The sequence below is a fragment of the Ovis aries genome, chromosome 5 (genome assembly GCF_016772045.2).
Source record: "Ovis aries strain OAR_USU_Benz2616 breed Rambouillet chromosome 5, ARS-UI_Ramb_v3.0, whole genome shotgun sequence".
In the NCBI taxonomy this organism is placed as follows: domain Eukaryota; kingdom Metazoa; phylum Chordata; class Mammalia; order Artiodactyla; family Bovidae; genus Ovis; species Ovis aries.
The window spans coordinates 86,182,300-86,201,527 of NC_056058.1; the positions used below are offsets into that span (position 1 = coordinate 86,182,300).

General features: G+C 41.0%; 1 long non-coding RNA gene and 1 pseudogene across 1 annotated transcript in view; both read left to right on the forward strand.

Moving 5' to 3' along the window:
- The window catches only part of LOC105607442 (uncharacterized), a 161,777-nt gene that overhangs the window by 113,804 nt on the left and 28,745 nt on the right, over window positions 1–19,228 (forward strand). The window lies entirely within an intron of this gene.
- Window positions 9,238–10,002, forward strand: LOC105607443 (BOS complex subunit TMEM147-like; annotated as a pseudogene).

The window sequence follows — 19,228 nt, forward strand, 5'->3', positions numbered from 1 at the left end:
GAATGAGAAATGTCCCCCGTGGGATACCAGTTCTATGCTAAAAGGTAGAAAGCTTTCAGGAACTTGCCTGAAGACTTTTAAGAAATTAGAACTTGAGTCTTCTGTCTCTAAATCCTGCGTCCTTTCTACCAGGGTATTTAATATGTGTAATTGTGTATGATTTGCTCAAATATCACAGTCTTGGGAGAGGTTTTCTTTGACCATTCAGTCGAAAATCATCTTTCTCTAGCAGATTACCCTGTTTCATATTATTTTTTCATAACAATATGCTGTTTGAAATCTTAGAAAGTAGTTCTGCAGGAGCTGGGGCCTTCACCATATTGTTCACTGCCTCATCTCCAGCATCTAAGGCAGTGATTTGTAAACAGTTGTTGAATGAATGAATGAATGAATGAATGATCAGTGAGAATTTTATATTCTTACAAATATGTCAGTTTCATCATGTGCCCTGTGTCTTGGTGGAGGTGGAACAAGGACACTTTTAATAGGATAGGTGGTTTCTCAAAGCAGCAGCTGTATTCGAGGCAGAAAATCAATTTCTTCCCTGGATGACATTTTCAAAAGAAGTGTATCTGGTAGCATGGAATCTTCTCTCTGACAGGGCTTATGTCAAAATACTAGGATGTCTAAATGAGTGGCCCACATTCTGGAGAGAGGATATGCCATTCAAAGGTGCCCTGAACTGTGCATGAAATGTAGCCCTTATTCTAACAAACTTCCTGGCTGCACAAATAAGGAGCACTGTGGCTTTGTGAGTATACTTATGTTCAGCAAGAAAACTTGCATATATGCACAGACATTTTAGAAGCTTGGTGGGGGAACAAATATGGGATGCAGATTCCCCAAGTTAGCTAGTTTTTGTAATATTTTTGGTAATAGGGTGGAGGGTGCCTGTCTGGTATGTTCTCAAATATTGAAAACACAGCCATTGTTTAAGACCTGAAATTCATAAGAAGATGGAGACAATATCAGAAAAATGTAGACTATTTGTCACAATTTATGCAAAGCATATTAAGTAAATGAAACCAACCAGTTGTCATGTATACACCACTGTGCTAAGGAATGCTTTTCCTCCTGGTATTTGTTACTGAGGAAAATCATTACCAAAGCCATTTAGCTAATTCATTCCCATGTTTGGAATTAAGCATTTTTAACAGTTATCTACTTCCCATTGTCTGCCTGGGACCAGCCTTGTCTTGTCAGTAAAGTACTTAGCTCTCTGCTGCCAGAATTGAGATAGGGTCATCAGAATCCTCTTGTAAATTCAGGAAGATAAAGGCAGGGAAGTTGGCTCCTGCCCAAGAGTCAGGCTGGTGAGGGGATGGGGTTGGGGAGACGTGGAAGAGGGAGAGGGGAGGACAAAAGGGCAAATTTGCTTTTATTTGTAGGAGAGTGAGACAACTGCTGACTCTGTGCCATTCAGCATCCTAGAAGGTGTTTCTATTTCTTTCATTCCATTTCTTCCTCTCCCACTTATCTTGCAAACATACATACACTCACACACACACACACACACACACACACACTTTCTTTAACAAGGAGACAAGGCTTTTATTTTATAACTAGAGATGAGACAATACTGCAGGTGGAAGAAAATTATTGATTGATGTTCTCATGCATTTGGAAATAACTTATAATAGGTCTTTTCCTGAGCTGGAGGAAGAAGGTGGCTATAAATTTGGGGCTTCTGCTATGTACCTGAATCTGTCTTAGAAGAATTAAATACACTTTCAAATTTTCATTTTATGTAAAACTTCGATGAGAATTTGGTAGGCGGAAGATCTTATTAAGCTCTTAAAATTGGAAACCTTCCTAAATGGGAGGCCAGCTTTTGTGCAGACAAGTGTGTCCATATCAAAATCTTCCTTGGGCTTGGATTTTTTTTTTTAATGGGAACACAGGTTTAAAAGAGTGTAGGTTTTTATCCTTGACCCCCCAAGAGACTTCCCAGTTTAACAACATTCAAAAAACTAAAACTGATAAAAATAAAGTAATGAGAAGGCCATCAATATGTCAACTCTTACAATTGTAAATTAATAGAGGTGGCTCCTTTTGACCTGCCCCAGATGTCATGTCAATTGATTAAATGTTCTGAGACAATGTAATGGAAAAAGACAGCTTTATTATAATGCTTCAGGCAGGGAATATTTTTATTTTGCTATTAGGAGCACATCCACATGTCAGTGACCAATTCCATTTGGAAAAAAGACACTTTGGAGGATATATAAGATTAGGAAAAGTCTCCAAGGTGAATCTTAGGTCTGAACTAAGCATTTCTGTTATTTTTAGTTGACATTAGGAATCATAAAAGATAGCATTTTAGGCTTTACTTTGACTCAGGGCAGAAGAGTTGTTGGTTCCATCTCTCCCAGGTATCATGGGTTGGCCTGGCCCTGCTGGGCTAGCAACCTCAGTAGACATTGCCAGGGGCATGGTCTGCATTGGGGTCTCTGCCCATCGATGACAGGGACTAAATTAGAAAAGGTGTCAGGGAACAAACAGATTTTCAACTGCATGCTCCTACTAGCCATTCTGAGTGTGCTGAGGATGCTATCTTTCTGTGGGTGATTTGGCAGCCATGGACTTGCTTTCTGCAACAGCTGTTTGAGCCTCAACTTCTCTGTAGTGATAGAGTGAATCTGAGAGGGAAGAGGATCACTTCTTGTTTTTTAACTAGAAAAATATCTTGCTCTAAAAAAATAATAGAATCTACCTTCAAAAATTCTTAATAGGAGATGAGAAACCCTGGTTGAAAGAGAGGTGTTTTTTTGTTTTTTGTTTTTTTTTTGTTCAGTTGCTCAGTTGTGTCCGACTCTGTCATCCCATGGGCTGCAGCAAGCCAGGCTTCCCAGTCATTCAGTGTCTCCCAGAGTTTGTTCAAACTCATGTCCATTGAGTTGATGATACCATTCAACCATCTCTTCCTCTTTCATCGCCCCCTTCTCCTCCTGCCCTCAATGTTTCCCAGCATCAGGGTCTTTTCCAGTGAATTGGCTCGTTGCATCAGGTGGCCAAAGTTATTGGAGCTTCAGCTTCAGCATATTTTGGAACAGTTGATGATAAACTAAACTTGACCACATGCCTGTAATCTGATCAACTGTACAAAAATTGGTTGTCTGGCAGGCAGAACTAAATCCCTAATCATTTGAAAAATGGTCTGTTGAGTGGACCCATAGACACATAATCTCGCATCTTATAGCCTGTTAGGTTAGAAAGCTGTTACTTCTGGGGCCCTAAACAACCTTGCAATAGCCCCTGACTCTGTACCTGAAGAAACAGGCAGCACTTGCCCTGTGTCCCCAGAGACCTTGATTAATGTAATATTTATTTAGCACATCTGTTTCAGGTCAGACAATCGTATTTTTCTGACCTTCTCCCTTGGATTTTTATTCTAGTCATTTTCTTATTTTGATTATTTTTTATATCACCCTTTTTAAAAATTGTAACATGCCCCTTTTAAAAGGCAGAACATCTAAACAGAGCATAATGTTTAAAAAGGACTTGTAAGGCTGGTCATGAGAAAGGAGTAGAAAATATCATGACTTTTGACTCAACTTTTTAAAACACAGACTTATTCATTGCACATTGCAGTGACCAAATTTATTCCTGATCGTACAACCAGAATGATTTATTCTCACTTACAATAACAGGCTCTGGAAACCAAGAACATCATTCAGTCACAGATGCAGTATGTCCCAGGCATTGTGTTAGACTACAGAGTGAGAAAGTGGTGGTCCTTACTGTGCTGGAGTTCATGGTCAATGAGGAAATGGAACACTAAACAGGCAGTAATATTTGTTACAATCCAGTAGCATTAGTTTTCGCGGTAAGAGGAAGAATAGGATGGTAGATGGTATAAAAAAGGGAAAGGAGTATCAGGGAAGCCTTCCTGGAGGAAGTGTTATTTAATTTGAGGACTTCAGGAACCTCTATGTAGATCAATGGATAAACAAAATGTGACTGATCTGATGACAGTATATCTACAGTTACCCAGTTCTGCCCACTCAATGTGCTGTATTTTATTATGACTTTAAAACAAAAATAGCAGTAAGATACCAAGTGGGAAGAGACAATATGATTTCCTGGGTCTCAACTACTTTAAATTTTGTCCTTTAAAAAATTATGTTTGAATATCAGCTATTTTACCTCATATACTTTTGAAAAGTATCTTTCAAAATTCATTACAAGAGCTGAATTGTTCTTTTAGGCATAAATCAGTTTCTTTTCAACAAATACTTAGAATGGTTAATAAACAGTTTGCTATTTTTTTATTCTAATTTGTGCTAGGATGAAGAATCCTTGGGAGATCTTTGAAAAAATTATTTTTATCTGGAGATAACAATGTAGAAGAGTAAATTGTTTGGCAAAGAATTTGAAGCATATGGGCAGAGATACAAGAATTTACTGCATTTATAAGTTTCATTATAACTCTATAAAATGCAGCATCATTTGTCAGGAAATCAAAGCTTATAAAAGTGGCAATTGTGAATGCAGTTGGTTGCAGTTTCAAGAGAATGAGGATTAGGAGTGTAACTGAGATTCTTTTTATGATAAATTATCTAGCTCCTGGCTACCGTGTATGAGCTCTATTAACTGCCTATAAATTGTTCATCATAAAATCTAGTTCATTCTTGTTAATTAGGCCAAGGCTTTTATGAAGATTTTTTCTCCTCTCTCTGAAAGCCTAGGCTGACAGGAGAGTAGCTACACCAGAATATTGAGGAAGAAAGGGACCCTCTGCTAACCATGATGCTGTGTTCCTTAAAAACTAATAATTAAAAGAGAAATCCCGGAATTAAAATTACTTTGGCTTCTTACTAATGAAAATGGAATCATTCTATTGTAGTCACAGAAGGAAGTTAAATACAGCCAAAATCATTGCATCTTCCAACTTTAAATCCTCATGTCAATAACATGCAAGAAAGGAAGGGTGTATGTATACAGAAGACTTGGATATATCCATTAGAAATGATTAATACCAAGCAAGGTCCAGAAAGACAAATAGACATATCATATTTTTCTGGCATATCACTCCACATCATTTTATTATGCACTTTTCCCCATGAAATTGAACTTCCGTGCAGAATTATCTTGGAGGAAATCTTGTATTTGTTGCTCATCTCCAGTTTTTTTCCGTTGTATTTTGCTTTTTGTGGTGCTCACATAAGTGATCAACTGGCAGTGAATGTTATGTTTATATTATCTCTTATTTTGCATTGCTAACTGGCTCCCTTGATACCATTTAAGGTGCATCCCTAATCAGCTCTCACGTTTCACACTTCCCTTGCAATCTCTGGATTTTGTGAAGAGTAGACACGCCGTGCCCCAGTTCTGGATGCCAAAGTGGTTGTGACTTCAGGAAGTCCCAATAGTCAGAGCCACAGGCTGAGTCAAGCTGTGTGATTGCTCCCCTGAGATGCAGTTAGCAAGCCTCTCTGACAGAGGCCAGAGGCAAGGAACAGTCAAAGACTAGAAAAGTCGAGTCTGTTTGCACACATTCCTGTGCTTAACACCCATCAGGGGGCAATTAAGAATGGTCAGTAGTGTTATTATATTTGGAAATCCCAAATAACAACAATAGTTGGGGGGGGGGGAATGGGAAAATCAGTTTAAACCAAGGAAAACTAGTTCTTAAATATTAAAAAAAAATGAGATGTTTGCTTAAGCTACTTCTCATTTAATTTTCTAAATGCTAATTAGTTATCAGTGAAAGAAATGGTAGGATGATTAGGTAAAGTATGCTTTATTTCTGAGGCCTTATGGACTCCTAGGGTTTGTCTCATGCCTTTTCATGTCACGGGACCAGACTTTCTACTTTTCCTGGTCCAGCTTCTGGGTAATGTTGCTGGCTCCACAAGATTGCAGTGCAGATAAGGAATCATCTAAGTTCATTCTAAATTAGATGGTTAGGAAGACAAGGTAGTTCTTTGCACTGAGTAAGGGCTCTGCAGGGGGCTAACTTGGATTGACTGTTTTATGAATCAGTTAACTTTAACACTAGGCTCTAGCAATGCCCCAGAGGCCTTACCAGTGTATATCTTGGGGGGAATAAATTGCAACAGGCTTAAACATAATTATAGAAGAATTTCTTAAGCTCTGGCTAGTTCAATTTTAATTGAAAGAAATTGTTTTTCCTTTTGAAAGAACCTAGCCTTTAGAACATGATATTTATTTTAACAAATTGCTGTAAAGAATCTCTTTTTTAAAAAACAAAAAAACTTTTCATTTTATGTTATCACCACTACCACCATTATTTTTATTACAATTTAATATTGAATTATATTGCACGGACAGTGGTTCTAGTTTTCCTCAATTAATTGGGCTCTTTTCTAAGCTTCTGTTCAAGCTTTGAATAGGTAAATACAAATGAATAAATATCAGATTTAGGTATAGAAATTTTCTGTTATGGACTGAATATTTGTGCTCCCTCCCCTCAAATTCATATGTTGAAGTCCTAACCTGCAACATGATGGTAGTTGGAGGTATTGTTAGAGGTTTTGGGAGGTGATTTGGTTGAGATTCAGTCACGAGGGTGGAACCCCTGTGATAGGATTAGTGCCCTTGAAAAGTTAAAGTGTTAGTAAGCCTTGTCTCATGCTTTGCGACCCCATGGACTATAGCCTGCCGGACTCCTCTGTCCATGGAATTCTCCAGGAAAGAATACTGGAGTGGGTTGCCATTTCCTTCTCCAGAGGATCTTCCCAAGCCAGGAATGGAACCTGGGTCTCCTGCATTGCAGGCAGATTCTTTACCATCTGAGCCACCAGAGAAGCCCTTTAGCAGAAGCAAGACACATTAGAGCTTCCTTTCTCCACCATATGGGGATACTGCAAGATTCAGGATTTAGCTCTTTGCCGAGAGCTAAATCTGTGAGCACCTTGATCCTGGACTTCCTGACCTCCAGAACTGTGATAAATAAATGTCTGTCGTTTTCAGCAGTCCCCAGCCTTTTTGGCACCAGGGACCAATTTCATGGAAGACAATTTTTCCATGGCCCATGGGTCAGGGGGTTGGTTTCAGGATGATTCAAGTGCATTACATATATTGTGTACTTTGTTTCTAATCTAATACTGCCACTGATCTGACAGGAGGTACTGGTCTACCACCTGGAGTTTGGGAACCCTTGGTTTAACCCTCCCAATCTATGGTAATTTTTTTGTTGTAGAGGCTGAGCAGAAGCCCCACTAATACTCTTAGCTTATGGAAAAATTTCTTCCAACCACAAAGACCAAAAGGTAGCAATGGTGAAAGCAGGCATAGGAGGAGTCTGGGCAGATAGGGGGAAAAGGATCACCGTGAAGGCACAAATGGGTTTGAGGAAATCATCCCCCAGTGAGCAGGACCACTTAGACTGGTGTGTGTGTGTGTGTTTATGAGAACTAGTCAGATGGCCTCACCTAAATGCAAGGGGGCTGGGAAATGGAATTTCTGGCATACAGTCACTTTCCAGTAATATCTCTACACTATGGAGAGGAGCATGTCTCTGGTGGACAGCTGATGGTTCATGGCACCACATTTTGTATGCTACTTTAAGCTTAGAAAACGCTTTTTACAGCTGTATACTATTTGAACTTTAAAGGTCACTTTAGTTAAGGAGCAAAGTTTTTTAATGCCTGTACATTCAGTTAGTTCAGTTGACTGGCTAATTAACTGAGTGAAGTCAGTCCACTTCATTGTTTGAATTTCCAATTGTTTGGCTGAATGGAATGGTTACTTTGGCATAAAGTCTGTGCAGTAGTCCTATATAGATACAATCCCATTGCAGCTGGTGTGAAATTAGTCTTTGTCACTACATTTGTTTTTCTAGACACTGTTACCTACCCTAATTTCATTTTCCAAATTCTTTTTAGAATGCTCCATTGTCCTAGCTTATTCAGAAGAGAGCTTCTTTCGGAGCTTAACTGAGAGTGTACAAGACTAGGTTTGTCTCAGTATTTTTAATACAAGTTTGTATGTTTTATTTTTTCTGTTAGTACCTGTTGGGATCAGTTCTACAGAGCTCTGTTTTTATTTTTATTTTTTTTAAAGATCTCTTGTAGTAATGTGCTGATGGTCAGACTATTGGTTATATTGAAAAGATATCTTAAAAGCCAGAGCACATTACTGCAGAAGCTTAAAGGAAATTTAAAATTTTATCTCTACATTATCTCTTTGGTTTTTAATCTGTATTTTTTCCCCCCTATCTTTGATGTAAGGGTGTTATCTCAGGCTTACATTAATGCCTAGCAATATGCTTTTGTAAATCCAGTCTCAACTTGGCAAAAGTCTCCACAATTGGAGAAATTTGGAGTCAAACACTTAACATTGATTATACTCATATTTAAAATGCAAAGAAATTCAATCAAATGATCCATTGACAAATATCATGAGTGCCTTTTTAAAGCTCTATGAAGGCTGCACATAGAAATGTGTGATTGCCTACAGGGAACTTACACTCTGGGACTTGTTCACAGCACCCCCGCACAGTAGAATTTGGTGGAGAGGATGGGACATAGGACACAATGTTAAGTAGCCAGCAAAGATAGCCTAATGAGACGTGTGGGAGATCAGTTCTCTGACTGATCAGAAGAGAGAAGGGATCATCACCATCCGGAGCAAATGGGAAGAGAACCTTGGGTGAGCCTTTTAGGATGGATATAAAGGAAAGACACCGTTCAGATAAAATGAGAAGTAAAGAGGTGGGGGGTCTCAAAAAGGAATACATGTAAACAGAATTGTAGCCCCTGGAGTCCATATAATGTTTTGCTGCTGCTGCTGCTGTTAAGCCGCTTCAGTCGTGTCCGACTCTGTGCGACCCCATAGATGACAGCCCACCAGGCTCTGCCATCCCTGGGATTCTCCAGGCAAGAACACTGGAGTGGGTTGCCATTTCCTTCTCCATGCATGAAAGTGAAAAGTGAAAGTGAATTCGCATCCAACTCCTAGCGACCCCATGGTCTGCAGCCCACCAGGCTCCTCTGTCCATGGGATTTTCCAGGCAAGAGTACTGGAGTGGGGTGCCATTGCCTCCTCCAATAATGTTTTGAAGTAACAGTAAATAGACTTTTCTACAGGAAACGGAATGAAAACAGCAGTTTAAAATGTTGGCATGGGAACCCGGCTTGCAGAAGGCCGCACGTGGCAGAGGCAGGCAGCGCCTGGTGGAGGCAGGCAGCGCCCGGCGGTGCCAGGCCCGGGCTGCGGCGCCAGGCCACTGAGGCAGAGAGGCGCGCTACGGCGGGCCGGGCAGCCAGCGTCATGACACTCTTCCACTTCTGGAACTGCTTCACCCTGGCCGGCCTACTTACCCTACTTCACCACCTACAAGTGCAGTGGCCTGTGGTGTCCAGGCCGGGGTCACCTACCTGTTTGTGCAGCTGTGCAAGGTGCTGTTCTTGGCCAGTTTCTTTCCCACCCGGGAAGGCAGCCTCTGTGACTTCATTGGGGAGTTAATGAAGGCCAGTGTGGACATGGCAGACCCTGATAGGCCTAAACCTTGTCATGTCCCGGAATGCCGGCAAGGGGGAATACAAGACCATGGTTGCTGCCCTGGGCTGGGCCGCCGCCGAGGTCATTATGTCCTGCAGTATACCCCTCTCGGTTGGAGCCCGGGGGCATTGAGTTTGACTGGAAATACATCCAGATGAGCATCGACTCCAACATCAGTCTGGTCCATTACATCGTCGCCTCTGCCCAGGTGTGGATGATAACGTGTTGTGACCTGCAGCACACTTACCGGCCAGCAGTCCTCCTCCTGATGTTCCTTAGCATAAAAGCTAGCGTGAAAGTCTACAAAGGAGACCTTTGTTGTGGAGACCTTCATCCACCTCTTGTTCCCTGGGCAGCTGGACGGCACTGCTGGCTCGAGTGCCGGTGATGGGGCTTTTGGCCCTCAGCACCTCGGCCCTGTATGTTGTCAACGTGCACGCCTAGGCTTGGCGTCCCAGACTTTCACATACCTTCTTCCCGTCCCCAGGTTCAGTGAACAGTATTTGGAAAGTTTAAAATAAAAAAAAAAATTTTTTTTTGGAGCAGTAGGTTGCTATTAGATTGCAGAGAGCTCTAAATGTCAATTTGATAAGTGTGGTCTTTATTTTATATTCACTTTCAAACCATTAATTCCCTGGTGTCTCAGATGGTAAAAGCGTCTGCCTACAATGCAGGAGACCCAGGTTCGATCCCTGGGTCGGGAAGATCCCCTGGAGAAGGAAATGGCAACCCACTCCAGTACTCTTGCCTGGAAAATCTCATGGATGGAGGAGCCTGGTAGGCCATAGTCCGTGGGATTGACTGAGCGACTTCACTTCACTTTGAACCTTTGGTGATTTGGGGATGATCTACTTATTCACAGCAACTGGGAACCTAAATTTGTCCCCAGTTTCAGATTTTTCTCCCAAGTCTGGATTTCAAAAGTTATTGCAATTTAAAGCACAGTGATGCTGGTCACTGCTCGGACTCCACCTTCTGTTGCACCTACTGCACAGAGTGGATAAGGAATAGACTGCCGCAGGGACATTGCTTTTACCTAATTATCAAGACAGAGTGATAATCCACCCACTCTTTCTTTGGGGGTATCTGCCTAAGAAAAACCTGTGTCCTGTTACAAAACTGAATCTGAGGGGTGTGAAGAACATATAGATAGGTCTCCTTTGAACTTTGAAGGAGACTGTTTACTGTTAACACAAAAATAAGACTCCTCACAGATCATTAGCTTTTAAGAAGAATGACCTACACATTGTGAGGTACTCTGCCTCTTGGACAAATATAGAAACAATTGATTGTGGCATCGCTCTTGATCTCAGAACATCAGTGAATAACCACCTGCAAAGCTTGCTATACTTCTCAGTTTTGTACGTAAGGAGTTTGCAGTTGCAACCATGTGGCAAATGCAACAAGCTGACCGTATCAGTACCGAGTTTATCTGCGCCATCTGCTGTCATAGTGACATCTACTGCCTTCAATGTAGCACCTTCTTTCTCTTAGACATATTCTGCCATTTCTTCTTTTCCTTCTTTGTTTCAAGTCATATCCACTGATACCTGCACCATTTCATAATATCAATAAAGGAGGCTTTCCGTGAGGGAGGGGTGGAAGGCAGGGCCAAGTGATCAAAGGACTCAGTAGAAAAAATACCTTAATTCATGGGCCTGAACACTGTGTAAAAAGGTGAGCCTTAAGGTAAGAAAGTATCCAGAGGAAGCATGAGACAGAAGTGAGGGTTTAATTTGGGATCAGAAATAGCCAAGAGGAGACGGGGGAATGAGGACCATCTATGTACAGGGTGATAGCAGAGCAGCTCACAGAGATTAAGATGGAATTAATCGCTTCATTGGAAAGATGCTTCGAATTTTTGGCAACACATACCAAGAGCAGTAACTCCAAGTAGCCTTCTGAAATCAGGGATCAACAGGTGAAGGCTTCCTTTAACTTCATTCTTAGATTACAGTCCAAATTAACTTGTATAAACCACACTTTTTTTTTTTAAGGTGTTTTGGTTTGTTTTCAACACACCGTTCCACTTCACTTTTTCACTTATCCTCACAAGGTACCTGTGAGTTAGTTTAGCATTATCAGGCAAATCTCCTGGCTCCCAATGATTAGCTAATTCTGTTAGAAACCACTGACTTTAATTGTATATGGATGGTGAACATTTTTTCTATTAAACAGCCACCAGATTTTTAGAACATAAGCTAAATTTCAGGAAGTGCTTGGAATTCCAAAGAATAGAAAGCTATGGCCAAGAGCAAGTGTGTATTCAGTCTGAGTCAACAGGATTCACCTGGGCATTGTTTGAGCTTTTGGTCCCTGAAGCCATGGGTCAATGATACAGAAATAGACACTCATCTCTGATGACGAAAAAGCATAGATGCTGGCATGGGAGGACAAAGCTCCTTTTCTTTCAAAACCAGATCAAATTTAAACCTGCGATTTTGGAGCTTACTCATCAGAGGAGAAATATCATGAGCTATTTGCTCTCTCTGCTGTAACATAGCTCTGGCAAGCCCGGAAGTTATGTTGAGATCGTCAAATCTATAGTCAAGGACCATCTTTGTGAATCGTGAAACCATATGCCACTGGTTATCTGAATTGAAAAAAAATTAAAAACCAACAATAACAACAACAACAACAACAACAACAACAAACTCCACACCAAGGAAAGCAGTGATGTGATCACACAGTGCCAAGGCCCTTTGATCATCTTACACCTTCTCAATCTTTATATTAAAAAAAAATCTTCGCTACTACATGAACCATGTAAAATACCAGAACTCCTGTAGTGTTAACAAGGAATAAAGATCTTGCACCAGATGGTGCCTCTTGTCTCCATCTATCTCTAGCCCAAACAATCTGCCAGAGTTTTGAAGAAAAATGCGATGTGATCGCGTTGCGAAGTATATGAAGTAACAGTATGAAAAGTAATCTGGCTCAAGCAATGGAATCCAGAAGGAAGGGGATTTTTATGACTCTTTGAGCCCAGGAGTGAGGGTACCACTAGCTCTGAATTTTAGTCCATAAAACAAATGGTGTACCCAGGCACAGCTGGAGGGTGAGCATCGCACTGAAATGTCTCTTTATATCTCTGCAATGTGATGATATCAGTCAATACGGTTGAAATTTCAGGGATTCATCTGGATATTTTGTTTATATGAAACAGAGTAAACAGTTTGATGACTTTTAAAAAGCTTACTAGCTATAAAAGGAGAGCTCACAGGAGAACTTAACTGTTTAATATTTATTACTATATTGCCTGCGGTTATGGATTTGGCCATCTTGGTGATGAGATCTTGGGTACAGTTTGTGTGTCCCCTTTGCAGAACATTCTTAAAAATGTTTAAAAGAAGCTTGGGTGGGTTTTTTGTTTGTTTGTTATTTCTCTGCTTTTCCATGTGACTTTTGTGGCCACAATATTTTCAGGTATTCTCCTGCCCTCTAATACTTTGATCATGGTACTGTTACCTCTTTGCCAAAAGATCTTTGAATATTTTATCTTTGGTCTTTTAGTATCTTTGTTGTTGTTCAGTTGCCGAGTTGTATCCGACTCTTCATGACCCCAGGGACTGCAGCATGCCAGGCTCCCCTGTCCTTCACCGTCTCCCTGAGTTTGTGTAAACTCCTGTCCTTTGAGTTAGTGATGCCATCCACCAATTTCATCCTCGGTTGCCTCCTTCTCCTAACACCTGTATAATTATAAAGCATTTTGTGATCAGAGATTATTTAATGGGAAAGAAAATAGCTTTTCTGGTCTTTCCTAGATATAATTCATTTGAACAATTTATTTAGGTTTGTATTTACTTTTGGTGCTTGGACTAGAAGTATATAAATGGCAAGCCTAGAAAATCATGGTGATTTAATAGACGGTAGTTCATTGGTGCTACTCAGAGTGTTGTCAGAAGACTGAATTGGGTGAGCAGACTGGTAAAAGGTCTATGATAGACACAGAAATTGAGAGTCATCGTTTAGAAACCTCTGTAGTGATTTGACTTAACCGTGACATCCAAGCAAGTGATCCCTTTCTCAGAAACTCATTTTGTCTCAGTTTACCAAAGTTTCAGTCCCTTATAGATTGTAAGAAATGAAAACTGTGTTCACTACCACAGAGAGTTTAAGAAGCACCACTTTATTTTTACTTAGGTTTTGATCGACGTGAAGTTGTTCCAGCTTTGTGTTAGTGTCTGGTACAGGGATTCAGTATTTATCTGTTGATATGTAATTTTTTTTCATATTGTTTTCCATTATGGTTTATTACAGGATATTGAATATAGTTACCTGTGCTGTATAGTAGGTCCTAGTTTATTTTATACATAGGAGTTGGTATCTGCTAATCCCCAAATCCTAATTTATCCCTCTCTCATCCCTTTTCCCCTTTGGTAACCACAGTTTGTTTTCTGTGTCTGTGAGAAGCACCACTGTAGAGTTTATAATTTCATTTTATGTAAGATGGGTCAAAGTAGAGACAATGAATCCATCCACAGCAAGAAGGTTAGAGCAGTCATCTACTTACTATGTGTCAACCCTTCCTAGCGAGCTCCAGCCATAGTTGTGAAAGGAAAGAGATCTTGGAAATACATCTTGGAAATACTCTACAGAAGAAGGAACAGGGTCAAGTCCCAAGTTAAACAGGCTGTGTGACACAGAGGCACGTACTTCCCCCATATCAGCCTGGTGGGTGTTGCTCCTAATAGATATGGAAAAGCTTCATTGGAAATAGAACCTTGGCAACACCAGGAATTCTGGTTTTTTGCTTTAAGTTAGTGATGGCAAACATCTATTTAGAAATTGATAGTGAACCAAGAAAGACTGTGGACCTCAACTGAAGAGTTCAATACTAGAAACTTAGAAACAGATGGGAAATTCTTCCTGATAGTTTTATTGAGAAAGAGAGGTTCCCTTCTTCACATTTTCTGATGTTTGAAAGAAAGAAGAAAGAAAGAAAGTGAAGTCACTCAGTTGTGCCCGACTCTTTGCGACCCTGTGGACAGTAGCCTGCACCAAGCTCCTCCCTCCATTAGATTTTCAAGGCAAGAGTACTGGAGTGGGTTGCCCTTTCCTTCTCCAGGGAATCTTCCCAACCCAGGGATCAAACCCAGGTGTCTCGCATTGTAGACAGACACTTTACCATCTGAGCCACCAGTGAAGTTTCCGATGTTTGAAATGACATTATTTGCAGCATTCCTCCTTTTTCCTTATAAGGTAGACATAATGCTTGGAAGTGGATGAAGGACACATGCTCGGGTCACTCTTAGCTTTGCAGGATGTGTTGGCGTGTTCCAGACACTGAAAAAATGCCACTGCTGGTAGTGCATAATAAAAGTGGCAAAACCTGCTTAGTAATGATGTGTCTCAATGATGTTCTAAGTGAAATGTTTTTTGGTATCTCAGATTTGAATTTTGTCAAAGAAATAATAATAGAAAGTATCTCCAGGTTATTTCTATAACAACTGTTTGTTTTTCTTCTTGAACCTTTGAATAGAGTTGAAATAATGTTATTTGTGGTAACAATAGTATTACTGTGATTTCTGATTTCTAATTTTACTACTATTATTAATGATATTGTTAATTTTTTAAGACCCTCTAAGTTTTTAGGGTTCTTGCTGTTGCTGCTGCTAAGTCGCTTCAGTCGTGTCCAACTCTGTGTGACCCCATAGACAGCAGCCCACCAGGCTCCCCCGTCCCTGGAATTCTCCAGGCAAGAACACTGGAGTGGGTTGCCATTTCCTTCTCCAATGCATGAAAGTGAAAAGTCAACGTGAAGTCGCTCAGTCGTGTCCGACTCTTGGCGACTCCATAGACAGCAGCCTACCAGGCTCCTCTGCCCACGGGATTTTCCAGGCAAGAGTACGGGAGTGGTTTGTCATTTAGGGTTCTTATAGAATCTAATAATGATCCACGTGGAAAAACCGTATTCTTCCTTCTATGGAAAATCTATTTCAGAATTGTGACTAGAGGAATCAGTGGCACTTCATATAATTCACGGTATGGGTATGTGCACACGTGCACACACACACACACACACGCACACACACACACGCACAAATGCATAACTACCATATGGTCTCTTTTGACTTCTTGGTGTGGGTAGTGAAAAATTGTTGGGACTCAGGTAAGCATTCATCCTCCTAGGTATTGGAGATATAGGAGTTCACCCAAAATGTAATGTGGGTTGTTTGTTCTTAAGGTATTTATTATAGCTCTATTGATGTCTCATTTGGAAAGAAGCTCATGTCATCTTATTATTAATCTTATTTTTTGATGCTAAAGCTGAAACTCTAGTACTTTGGCCATCTCATGTGAAGAGTTGACTCATTGGAAAAGACTCTGATGCTGGGAGGGATTGGGAGCAGGAGGAAAAGGGGACGACAGAGGATGAGATGGCTGGATGGCATCACCGACTCTATGGACATGAGTTTGAGTGAACTCCAGGAGTTGGTGATGGACAGAGAGGCCTGGCGTGCTGCAATTCATGGGGTCGCAAAGATTCGGACATGACTGAGCGACTGAACTGAACTGAACCCATTCCCATTTTAGCTCTGGTGCCCAAGGAAGAGGCTCAAATCCACTTGCTGCTGAGCTCCAGGGGGGATGAGGATTGCAATGATATCTCTCCCTGAGTTTTGGGAAGCTTGCCGAATGTGAACCCGACATTGAACAAATGGCAGAGGCCAAGACAATGTCAGCTAAACAATCTCCCTTTCGGCTTATTAGGGCTTCCCTCGTGGCTCAGATGGTAGAGAATCTGCCTGTAATGCAGGAGACCCAGGTTTGATCCCTGGGTTGGGAAGATCCCCTGAAGAAGGTCATGGCAACCCACTCCAGTATTCTTGCCTGGAGAATCCCGTGGATAGAGGAGCCCGGTGGGCTACATTCGATGGAGTTGCAAAGAGTCGGACACAACTGGGCAACTAACACTTTGACTTTCAGCTTAACCCATAGAAAATGCATAGGCAAAGTTGTAACTCCTATTTTTTTTTTTTTTCTGTTTCTTCTTGACCATCCTTCTTAAACTTGCCAGTGGCTCTCCTTTTCCTGTGTTTGTGTTCTTCCGTCTGTGCGGGCATCCCTGAGGAGCAAGGAGGGCCTGCTTACGCACTGCATGTCGCTCGGGCTGTCGTTTCCCAGGCTGAGTATTTCAGTGCGACTGCATCTCTATTCATCTACTGACAGGAGTGGCAGTGGTGCAGACACGGGTATTTGTTATTGAAACAAACAAAGCATGTGGCTAGAGATTTGTATGCAAAACCTTCACAACAAAACTAAGTAGCTATTTACTTTAAATATGCCAATTAACTGTTACTAATGTACAGTGCACTTCTAGGTTAAGGATGATTGATAGTAACATGCAGTGAAATGTTCTTAAACTGCAGTCAGGAAATGTAAATGTACAAAATGGAAAGAACCAGCGGCTGACAGCACTCGTTACATGTTTCAAAACAACACTTTCAAATTGTTCCTTTATTGTTCTTTCATCATGTCTTGGTTCTGCACTTCCATAGCCTGGTAGCCAACAATGTACTAAGAAAGTTTCAGAAAAGAAAATGTTTTCTTCTGAAGTAAACATCATGGGCCTAATCTCATTTGTTTCACTCAGGCAGAACTCTTAGGAACCACAGTGGGAGTTTTGCTTGACTGAAGAGAATAGCCTTGTCTCTTTTAAATGTCTGACATGGAATCTGTTGCTATTATAAAACTAATTAAAAGGAGAAATGACTTCTCCTTTGGTTGCTATGTCCTGTCTCAGCAGACAGTCACTTCTTCATTGACTCTAAACCAGCACCACCCAAAAGTAATACAACTAAAGCCACAAATGTCAGCCACATATATATTTTTAAATTTCCTAGGAGCCAAGTTTTAAAAAAATAAAAAGAAACAGGTGACATTAATTTTAATAGCATTTTACTGAATGTCGTCTATCTAGACTCTATCATTTTATCATGGTATCAATATAAAATAAGATATTTTGCATTTTTTTTCATACTAAGTCTTTGAAATTTGGTGTATTTTATGCTTAGTCAGAAGAATGGGCTTATGCCAATTCAGAAGAACCACATCTCAAGTTTCTGGTAGTTTTCCATGGCCAGTGTCTACTATAAGAAACAGCATCTGAAGATCGGTATAGTGTCCTTGATTAAAATGTTCCCTTTGGATAGTCAGGAAAAGCTGGATATGCATCCTGAAACAACACCACGATGCAATTGCTGTTCAATTCCCCCAATTACCATTAAAGTCAGACGTTTTGTTGTGGAAAGATTAAATTCATAAACTCAGTCAGCTGACTTAACGATTTTATAAAGCTCCCTGGCTGTTAAAATGCTAAAATGTTTGTGCCAGGGATACTATGTAAATATTCTAAAAATCTCAAAAGAATACAGGGAATACTTTTAAAATATAATATCAAAGGCCTTTTGATGTATGCCATTGAAATGTCAGTTGAATGTTTTATGATACATTTTATATTCCTCACAACATTGAAAGTTGGGTGTGTATTGTTAGAAAAGGAATTAAGTGCAGATATTGTCAAGTAAACCCTCTAAGAAGGGAAAAACTAGATCTGATAATTCCAGTTAATTTATTTATTAACATCAACTATAAATTTAAAAAAACACAATGCAAACATGATTAAGCAGAAATTGAACATCGAACAAGGGAGGAGGGCTTTCCAGGTGGTGCTAGTGGTAAAGAGCCTGCCTGCCAATGCAGGAGACAAGAGTTGCCAGTTCAAACCCTGGGTTGGGAAGATCCCCTGGTGAAGGGCTCGGCAACCCACTCCAGTATTCTTGCCTGGAGATTTCCATGCACAGAGGAGCCTGGCGGGCTATACTCCACAGGGTCACAAAGAGTCGGACATGACTGAAGTGACTTAGCACGCATGCATGGAATTGACTTTTCCAAAATCAGACAATTTGTCTTAACTTTATGTCTCCCATGTGCTCAGTTCAGTTGCCCAGTCGTGTCCAATTCTTTGCTACCCCATGGACTGCAGCACACCAGGCCTCCCTGTCCATCACCAACTTCTGGAGTTTACCCAAACTCATGTCCATTGGTCCGTGATGACATCCAACCATCTCATCCTCTGTCATCCCCTTCTCCTCCAGCCTTCAATCTTTCCCAGCATCAGGGTCTTTTCAAATGAGTCAACTCTTCACATCAGGTGGCCAAAGTATTGGAATTTCAGCTTCCACATCAGTCCTTCCAATGAACACCCAGGACTGATCTCCTTCAGAATGGACTGGTTGGATCTCCTTGCAGTCCAAGGGACTCTCAAGAGTCTTCTCCAACACCACAGTTCAAAAGCATCAATTCTTTGGCGCTTAGCTTTCTTTATAGTCCAACTCTCACATCCATACGTGACCACTGGAAAAACCGTAGCCTTGACTAGACGGACCTTTGTTGGCACACTGGTAAATACCAGTGTGGAAGTAAACGATAACAACAGTAACAGTAATAGCAACACAGGTGATGTCATATTCAGATTTGGCCAAGACAGTTGTGTGAGGAGCAACCTCCAAAACAAACCACAATAAGGCGGTCATCAGAAGTACCGAAATACTCTCCAAGTGTAATTTTTGAAGACCTCCTGGAGAATTGTGGAAGGTCCTCTCCCCGGCTCTGCTCTGGCTGCCATGCTGGCTGCATTTCCCAGACTTCCATGTCAGCTGACCTTCCAGTGGAGTCAGCCAGTGGGAAACCCCAGTTGGAGAGTAAAGTGCTGGAGGAAAGGGGAAGCCAGGTGATCCTCCCTGTTTCTCTGTGC